We start from the raw sequence: 10,866 nt of genomic DNA, 5'->3' as shown, positions 1-10,866 counted from the left end.
TGATTGACAAAAATTCCAATTTTCACTTAAAAATTCTATGTTGCCAATGCAAGGAATCAAAACTTGAATTTCTGGCATAGAGTCTTTATAGTTATTCTTTTCTATTTCAAGTTTAGTAAAATTACACCACTAAGCATTGCAGTTGTTAATACTAACACACATGCACTCACATACTTACCTATGAAGAAGTTCAAGAGACATCAGCGCCCATGCTTATAAAACTTTTAGAGTCCAGATTCAAACTCTTATGACATCACACACATACAATTTGTATGGAGTTGTCATGGCATTAAAGTCTCAGTCTCTATTAGAGTCTCGAGTCCAGACTTTAAAAGTTTTATAAGCACCAGGCCTGTTTATAAAATTTGTAACTCGCAATTTCACATTCCATAATAATGTGTCTTTTGCTCTTTATTGTTGAGTTATTTCAAAGGATGTTCATGGATCTTTTAATCTGTTGGTTATTGATTGTTGGTTGTTCTAATGGCAGAATTACGTTATATATTTTTAACTCAAAAACTTACAATACTAGTTACGTCTGATTCATTACCTACTCTTCTGTACTATATGTTATGTCATATTTTATTTTGTTCTTTTTGGGCATATTCAAACATATTGTTGAAAATGTATTCATATTTTACAATTTTATTTACATTACACTGGGCATCTTTTGAGCCATTTTACACAATGTGTTATTCATTATTTCATGCATATTTTATGTATTCATTTTCATATTAGTACATGTATCTTAATTTAATGTATTCAGATTGTTTTTAATATAAACATTTAGGGTTCTAACAAGAACATTCCTACTTTTACGACAATCACTGGCAAAGTACCTGTTGAGCAGTAACCTTGATGTACAATTTTTAACTTTTAAAATCCTCAGTGTGATGTCTTAAAATGCTTTTACTTAATCCTTTAATTAAATCTCTACATTTAGTCATGTGATACTCAAGACTAATAATTATTTGTAACTACTGTTCCACATTTTATGCACTACTGCAAATTCCTGTGGATTAGATATTTAATTTTTAATATCTGTGGTTCATTATTTGCATATTAAATCTAGGTAAACATCATTATTTTGACCTCTGTTAACTTGTCAGCCAGGCTATTGATACTGTGATTGAGAAAGGGTCCCATGGTATAAGTTATGCCCAATATCTCCAGTCATTAGGTTCAGTCCCTTCAACATAAATATAACAACGTTTGACTGTGTACGACTGCCAAAAGTAAACTTTGGCATTTAAATGTAGATAATCCACTAAAAACATTGTACCAGGTTTTATCACCTATGTTTCTAGACTGCCATAAGCAGCATCATTCCCAACTATTCCCCAAAGGCTGTCATTTTTTTATTCCCAACTTTAGATTTAAAAAATTCCCAATCTGAATGTAAATAATTCCTTTTTTATTATATATATATAAAGATATATTTTAAAAACCACAATATTTCATAATGCAAAATTGATATAAGCCTATTAAATAATTTGAATAAATTATATGTATAAGCTTAAACTGTATTTGCGTGCATATATTTCAAGGTTTAGGCATTGTATAATATTACATGTATGTATAATATTACTCTTTTAAATTCTAACTTAGCTTAATGAGATGTTTTTGAAATGCAACTGAAAATTACAAAATGTTTGTAAAATAATGCTAAAATTTTCAAAGTCAAAGTCATGGGCATCAAGACAACATTTAGACATAAAACCCTGCATACTGTATGTCTGCATAAAACATAGTTTCTTGCTTAGAATATTCATTTCGGTATGTCCTTTGTATTATTGGTTGTTCTAATGTCTATAGAAATTAGTGTCTGAAGTCCAAATGTCTATAGAATCTCAAGATAGTGTCTGAAGTCCAATGTCTATAGAATCTCAAGATAGTGTCTGAAGTCCAAATGTCTATAGAATCTCAAGTTAGTGTCTGAAGTCCAAATGTCTATAGAATCTCAAGTTAGTGTCTGAAGTCCAAATGTCTATAGAATCTCAAGATAGTGTCTGAAGTCCAAATGTCTATAGAATCTCAAGATAGTGTCTGAAGTCCAAATGTCTATAGAAGCTCAAGACAGTGTCTGAAGTTCTAATGTCTATAGAAACTTAAGTTAGTGTCTGAAGTCCAAATGCCTATAGAAGCTCAAGAGTGTCTCAAGTCCTAATGTCTTTAAAATCTCAAGACAGTGTCTCAAGTCCTAATGTCAGTAGAAGCTTAGAACAGTGTCTGAAGTCCTAATGTCAATAGAAGCTTAAGACAGTGTATGAAGTCCTAATGTCAATAGAAGTTCAAGATAGTGTCTGAAGTCCTTATGTCAATAGAAGCTTAAGACAGTGTCTGAAGTCCTAATTTCTATAGAAGCTTAAGACAATGTCTGAAGTCCTTATGTCAATAAAAGCTTAAGACAGTGTCTGAAATCCTTATGTCAATAAATGCTTAAGACAGTGTCTGAAGTCCTAATGTCTATAGAAGTTCAAGACAGTGTTTTAAGTCCTTATGTCAATAGAAGCTTAAGACAGTGTCTGAAGTCCTAATTTCTATAGAAGCTTAAGACAATGTCTGAAGTCCTTATGTCAATAAAAGCTTAAGACAGTGTCTGAAATCCTTATGTCAATAAAAGCTTAAGACAGTGTCTGAAGTCCTAATGTCAGTAGAAGTTCAAGACAGTGTTTTAAGTCCTAATTTCTATAGAAGCTTAAGATAGTGACAAGAAATACAACACAGTGTTGTAAGTGGACCAAGAATCTTTAATATACTCACATATTGAATTACTTTTTATCTCTAAGCATAGAAGATTTAATGATAATGTATAATAAAAATACAATGTACTTTCCAAATACTCTTCATGAATCAGTTTGACTCAAACTTTTTTAAAGGCATTGACCCTTCTTAGTAGACAGTGTAAAATATATTCAATTATTACACATTTTTGGCTGCTAATAATATCTTATTAAGTGACACATTATTTACCATTTCTTGCTTAAATTTTTACCTCAAGGGTAATTGATTTTAATGTAATTTTAATTTGTATCAACTCATATGATCTCTATGGTAATAGAATTATCATTAAAATATATTTCCACATACATGTATGGGTAACATGTTAAATTTATTCCCATAGTCTGCCTTGTCTAATATACACATTCATTGATGTTATCTTTAGAAAAATGTCACTTCCATTTAATAATGAAACTTTTAATAATTTTTAATGTAGCCCATAAATAAAAAAAAACATTCAAACATTCATGATTTTTCTCATTAATATCATATAAAATAGACTAACTTTCATGTAACATGGTTCATGTATATGGTTGATGTATATAAACTGAAAAAGTATATGATTAATAATAAAGAGTGCCATTGTTGTGTATATCAATGAATTAGCTGGTAGTTACTTTTTAAATGTATATTTATAGGTTTTATGTTTTAATAAGTTGGTACATGATCTTTATTCTGTCTTTGATTCTCCTTGCTAATTTTCTTAACAACATTTCTGTTGTCAGATTGTTATGGTCTTGAATGTCACTTGAAAATAAGCACTGTTGTTGAACTATGCACTGGTATACTAAGGGTAATACCTGATGAAATTACTGTCCACTATTTGTTTGCAAAAACAATGTCATTCTCTAGATTTGAGATTAAATTTGTTTTTAATGTTTTTGTTTTTACAATGCAAGGATTGTTTTCTTAATGACAAATATTTTTAAATATAACTTACAGCATATCATTTGCATAACAATGTCTTATTTCAAACTACTTTGGATTTATGTAATTTTGTATTTATGTTAAAAAGTTTTATGCAAGATTTTAATGCATATATATTTTTTTTAATATAAATTATGTCTGATGTTCAGTTAATTAATTTAATATTTTATTACATGTATTTAATTTCGTAAATAATTTGTATCATGTTTTCAATGTATAGACACACTTTGTCTTTAGATTTAATAACTTTTATTTATGCAATAACTACATGCAACTAAAATGTTAATGAATGTCGGGGCGGATGTTGCTTTTTGTTACGTCTTTACAAAGTGATACGGTAAGGTATATATGTATTACTTTTTCGATGATGGTGGAGACAACAGTGTCAAAGTTTAACAATAAAGTTTTGTGTTAAGATCAGGGTTTTTTTTTACAAACTATAAGTCCTAAGTCAGTTAAACATGGTTTATGGTTGCACCTATGGATGTTCATCACAGTGAACCAAATGTTTTTTATGGTAGAATTCTGCAGAATTCTTGTTTAATGTATAGAGTTAGATAACATTGGTCTGGATTAGTTTATTAAAATAAATTGACTGAGAGATAGGACACAGAACTGTATACAATTGGCGGTGATGGGGTATATGTAATTAAGTATTGTAATGGTTAAATGTTTTCCCTCTACTGTGCCATGATCCACTTACTGATGCCATTGACAGCATATCACTTTGTTTATGTCATTACAGTCTTGACAGTATAAAGGGCAGTAACAATAAAACACTTGTTTCTACATAAAATGTTATGTTACACATATTAAATATTTGAATGTTTTATGTTTCTCCTAACTATTTTGCAAGTACCATTTGTTTCGGGGGATTTGATTTGATTTTTGTGGGGTTTTTTTGTTTTATATTGTTGGAGGTTGAGTGAGTTTTTTATTAATAGCTTTCAGTGATAATATTGCCAATAGCTTCAAACATTAATTTTACAATTGCTGTTTTAATTGGTGCCAGTTTTTATTATGCTTGCAATAAAATCAATGTGCCTTGTTTTTGTAATGGACTTAATGTATCGGTTTCATGGACTTGATATCTATAGATTAATTTAGTTTTTAACTGAATAACTAGTGTCATTCTGCAGTTTTGCATGCTTGAGTTTTAAATATTTAATATATAATATGTCAGAACTGTTGTTTATAGTTATCTTATTACTTTGTTCTATGTAACAGATATCATCATCAGCTTGGCAATGTGCAGTTGTGGTTTGTATCATTTAACCCAAACAGTATTTTTTGTGAACCTGAAATTACGGTACCTATAATATATGATTATGCAATTGTTTATTTTTTTTCTTTAAATAAAGTGAAATTCACAACTTCATTATGCTGACATGGCATTATCATTGGTGGCTGGCAGCAACAGTGCACATCACAATTTTGTAATTGCTGGTCAGGTTCAACCAGCACCAATTGATAGGAACCATGCTACTATTGATGCTATATACTTTCACCGTCTCACATTTATTTGTACAATACATGGTTTCACTGTCATTGCACTATTATTACATTTAATTTATTACTATACAGTACGTGATTTCTCTTTTTCATTTCACTTTTATTGCTAGGCTACATAAGTTTTACTTTATTCTCGGTGTCAATACAGGGTGTGGTTTTGCTTTACTCTTACATGCTTTCTGTAGTCCACTCTGTCTCACTTTTTATGATAACAATACATGGTAAAGCTTACTGTGTTATTGATAAGGTACCGGGTATGTGGGGTTGTTCTGTTTTTTCTGTCTGGTCTTACTATTACTGTTACAGTTTATAATTTTACCACATCATTTCCTCATTGTTGACAGAATATGTGGTTTCATTTCATCCTGTTTTCTCACTATACAGTATGTAATTTGGTTTCACCCAATCTTCTCACTATTGTTGATAGAGATTATAGTTAGGTTTCACTCTCTATCTTCTCACTATTGTTGATAGAGATTATAGTTTGGTTTCACTCTCTATCTTCTCACTATTGTTGATAGAGATTATAGTTTGGTTTCACTCCATCTTCTCACTATTGTTGATAGAGATTATAATTTGGTTTCACTCCATCTTCTCACTATTGTTGATAGAGATTATAGTTTGGTTTCACTCCATCTTCTCACTATTGTTGATAGAGATTATAGTTTGATTTCACTCCATCTTCTCACTATTGTTGATTGAGATTATAGTTTGGTTTCACTTTCTATCTTCTCACTATTGTTGGTACAGTATATACTTTGGTTTCACCCTATAATTTCACTATTAATAGAAATCATCATTTGGTTTCACTCATTTTCTCACTATTGTTTCAACCTATTAACTTACTATTGTTGATAGAAATTATAGTTTAGTTTCACCCCATTTTCTCACTATTGTTGGTAAAGTTTGGTTTGGTTTTACCCTATATTCTCACTATACTAGATACAGTAGATAGTTTGGGTTAACCTTGTTTTTTTCACATTGTTTACAGGCTTCACGCCAGCGGGCGAAGTGAGACTAAACTTTGTTTTGATCAACTTGACTTTGCCCAGTCACTAACTTTCAAGCAACATTGGTGTTACCTTAAAAAAAAACAGTGACCACATGCATTAAACACAGTCGCAGATTAATGGTAAAAAAACTTGAGGAATACCTATTCATAGATAATAATTAAGTGTTAGGTATCTAAATATTTGAAGCGACACTGGTGCAACAAAATTATGCTTGTCTAGCCCAGACCACACTTGTGAATGACAATAAAATTAAAATGTGCTACTGACTATTGAAGCATGTAACATTTAATTGTAATTTTATTATTTATTTTGTATACTAGTATATCCAATATTTGTTTTTTAATTAGAATTTAATTTGCTCAATGAAAACATTCATAAGCTATTTATTTCACACTTATTATAATATTGTTGATGAGTACCGTTTTCATGACCTAAGTAGCCGTTTATAAACTTAGATTTTTTGCTTCAGTCAAAGAGTTACTTATTGGAGCCATTTTATTAATGCTATTTGTTTGTTCTGTTATTAATAAGTATTATAAATCATTTTGCTATGACTGTCACCTCTCATACTAGAATTCAAGTCTCCATCCTTTTAAAAACTTTACCCTTTTAAAGTTTAAGAAAGAAATGACTTCACCCTATAATGTGGAGCTGGCATGAGGCCTGGTCTATACAGTACGTTCCACACCACACTGAACACCATTGCTGATGCAGTACACGATTAATGCGTATTGCATATACCTTTTGGTTTGATCTCATGACATCTTGTTGACTCTTGTGTCGTTGTTGGTTTTTCATGTAGTGATTTTCAGCTGCTTTATTTTTTGTTTTATTTGGTGAATTAGTTTTAAGTAGCCATTTTGTTGTTGTATTATCTTTTGTTAATACTTTGTTCTTTTCTTTCTGTTTTTGACTGTTATATGTATTACATTATTATGTTGTGGTTAGTTTCTATAACCAGTTTTAAATAATTTGTGTTCCATTATCTATAGCCCAATGAGATTGTGAAAGGCATTCTTTCTCTGGTGCCAGGTATTGGTTTCATGACATTGATTGTAGTGACATGTAATCAGTGTTATCAGGGATAGACTATGTAAGCTTTACAACCATTGCAAATGGCAAGTGTAGGATAATCATTTATTAAGTACTTCTTTTACAAATTATATCTTTTGTTTGTATGTGTATACATGTACTTATTTTTGTGCTTAAATTCAATTAAGGTTGAAGCACACTGTCCTGGGCACACACCTCAGCTATCTAGTCTATTTGTCCAAGACAGTGGGTTAACTTTTAGTGATAGAGAAGTCAGTATAGTGGCCTTACACCTACTCACTACTGAGTCTTTAAATTCACTCTGTATGGGAGCCGGTACCGGGATGCAATCCAAGTACTTGCCAGCCTGAAGTTGGATGACTTAACCACTATACCATTGAGGTTGGTCCATTCTTGTGTTAAAGGGGGTATTTTATACTCAATATAAGTTTGCACTGTCTTTATGGCATAGAGTTGCCGCCATCAGTCTTACGGTTGGTAGGTGCTGGGTTCACATCCCAGTACCAGCTCCCACTCAGATTTAACAGATTTATGGGATGTAAGGCCACTACACCACCATCTCTCTTACTAACCACTGACAACTAACCATCGGCTTCTGTCCTGGACAGACGACCCAAATAGACAATATATATGCAAGTTCAGCTTATTTGAACATAAAGTGGACTTAAGCACAAAGGTAAATTAAAGAAGATGATGCAACTTCAAACAATAATATGCTAAAGTCATGCCATGGAACAGGTTACCAATCATACATATTTACAATGACAGCAATACTATCATGGTTGTTTTGTGAAATGGGGCCTAGACCAATGTTTTGTTTGTGATAAATGTCTTTCTTTTTATTGAGACTCAAAAATGAGCTACAACGAATAGCTTTTAGTTTTTCTAAATTATCCATAACTTGTTCATATATTAGTTATATGTCTGATTGCTTTTACAACATTACTGCTGCATTCTTTTTGTGTTAACTGTATGAAATGTCTTGTTTTATCTATGCATGAATATTTACTACTGTGAAAGGTGGCAGTAAGTAGCAGTAAAGATGCAATTCCATGGTGATAATTACACTAACAATTTGCAATACACATAAGGGTTTAAGCCGTCATTCGCCAAATTATCAATGAATGAATGTTTAACAACACCCCAGCATGAAAAATATATATGAACTGTTGGGTGTCGAACAATGGTAATTGTATATCAGATTGTCAAATGTGAATTAAATAATGCAAATTAAAACTTTAATGAATATATTTTCCAAAAAGTTAATTCAAACACTGTCTGCCTTTTGTAAATTTACAGCCAGTTTCTCTAATTGAAATTTGAATTTTTCAACAGATTTTCCTACCAAATTCACCAAGTTGTAAATGATATTTTGGTGTCATTTTAAACCATGAGCACACATCTAAATTACAACGATTTTCAGTTATGCACTACTAGTTCCTGTGAGGGAACTGATACAAAGGAGAACCTTTTTTTATTTCCCTAAAATTAATGAAGGAAAACGTACCAAACCTCAAAATATTAAAAGTATTTTTTTTTAAATGCATATTAAAAGCAATTTCTTTACAAGAGCCAAAATGTACATTTACTCATTCAAAACAGAATCTTGTGTAGGATCTTATTTGGAAATGTTAGCATTATCCACAGTAATGTCTAAGTTCTGTATGCAGACTAGAATGTTACACTAGAATACACTAAAGCATACATTGTACTTTAATGCACTTAATTTTATTGATTTATCTCTCGACTTCACAAAGTTGTTATTAACATTTATTTTTGCATTTAGCTCTTAAGTTTGTTTGTTTTTTCTTGTTGTTTTTTACAAAGTCCTAGATCAATGAAACTTAGGACTTAGTTGAACTTGTGGATATTTAACTCCATGTTTTAAAAACAAATTGTAAAATTATTTTAAATTTAAAAAAAACCTACAGTAGATTAATAATGAATTTACAACACCATAAATTTAAAATTGCACCACACCAGTTTATTGGATGTAAGACAGTTAATTCTGTGGAGTTACTCATTTGCTGTATTCCACAACAGACCAAATGTGCTATACAACAATTACTCTTCTTCTGAATATAGTAACACATTTTAAATGTAAAATATTTCAGTTTTTAAATTTGTCAGTGTTTGCACTTTTCATGTGCATTTTTATTAAGTCAACTAAAATTATTATAAAAGATGTGTTTGTATCTTGTATATATTATTACAGTATTTAAAAGGGAATTTAACTTTATTGTGCATTACTTCCTGTTAATTAATACTAAAATGTGGGGCTTTGGTGTTCATTTCCACAACATAGATTATGAATTTGCACAATGTACAAGGCTTTTGAATTATAGACCACTCAATTGTTTTTAGTGGGTAGTATTAAAGCAGTCTTTGGATGAAGATTATTTGTCTAAGGCATATCTATCCATTTAGTGTAAACTGTTGATTAAAATATTGCAGTGACAATTGTGTAAATGTACTAGTATCCATATCACACCAACTGGCAATTTTTCCCCATGCATATTTGAACAATTTGTGTATATTTAGTGGACAATAAAGTATTTATTTGCCATTTTCATTTCCTTGTTGATCTTCTTTTTTTCTTTTCAGTTACATGTAAGTGTTTAACAATAGCATAATATATGTTGCAGAAAGGATTCCCATTAGAACATTGGTGCCCAATATAGGCTTAAAGGAAGGGACAATTAAGGCATTTGGCCTGGTATACATATTCAACGATATATAACGCACATTATTTTTTAATATCAACAAGCATAATTGTATAGTTAATTAATAAAACGTATAAATGTGACGGCTATTATATACAACGGGTGCAGCCATTTTGTACCATCCCAATGAATACGCCCTCTGGCGAGCTGGTGGTTATGTAATACCCAACGTGTCACATCAGGAATTAGTCTTCGAACTGAAGAAACAAAACATACCTGCTTTTTGCGGATGCATCGCAATATTCTGTAATAATAGTCATCCCAGTAAGCCAACAACAATTATATGTTACTTTTAATACAAAATAAACCACCATTGTCGTTGTTGAAATAACTGCATTATGGTTTGTACATAAATTAACCCACGTACTGAAATAATCATCAGTGTTTTCTTAGTTAATTGGTCTTTTCTTTCCATGGCCTGTACCTGTGGTTCCTGATTGGCAGGTGTATATTTAGACTGTCACCAGACACCGTGTCTAGACACACTAAAAAGACGTGCCTTTTTTATTAACATCACAAGGTGTTGTCTGATAGTCATGCGGACGCCCCTCGAATCGTAATAGACATTATCACTTTATTACTGTAAGTAATTTTGTAAAACCCTTGATTAAGTAGACTTTCCCATCTAAAATCACAAAACTGACCAATTACGTAGTCCTAAAGAAAAGAAAATTTATCACTTGGTATTTTGAGTGGTCGTTTTTGCTCGAATGTATCCTACCAAAAGGCCTAATAAGCTTCTTTTGATTTTTTTTAAAGAGAAAAATACTATAACTCCATTACGTTCTATTGATGCAAATTGAAATATATTTAGTTAAATAGTTTATTATACTATCAAGTCAGGTTGATGAAAGCGA

This window comes from Gigantopelta aegis, chromosome 3 (assembly GCF_016097555.1).
Source record: "Gigantopelta aegis isolate Gae_Host chromosome 3, Gae_host_genome, whole genome shotgun sequence".
NCBI lineage: Eukaryota > Metazoa > Mollusca > Gastropoda > Neomphalida > Peltospiridae > Gigantopelta > Gigantopelta aegis.
Note: the sequence above shows the minus strand (reverse complement) of the source record.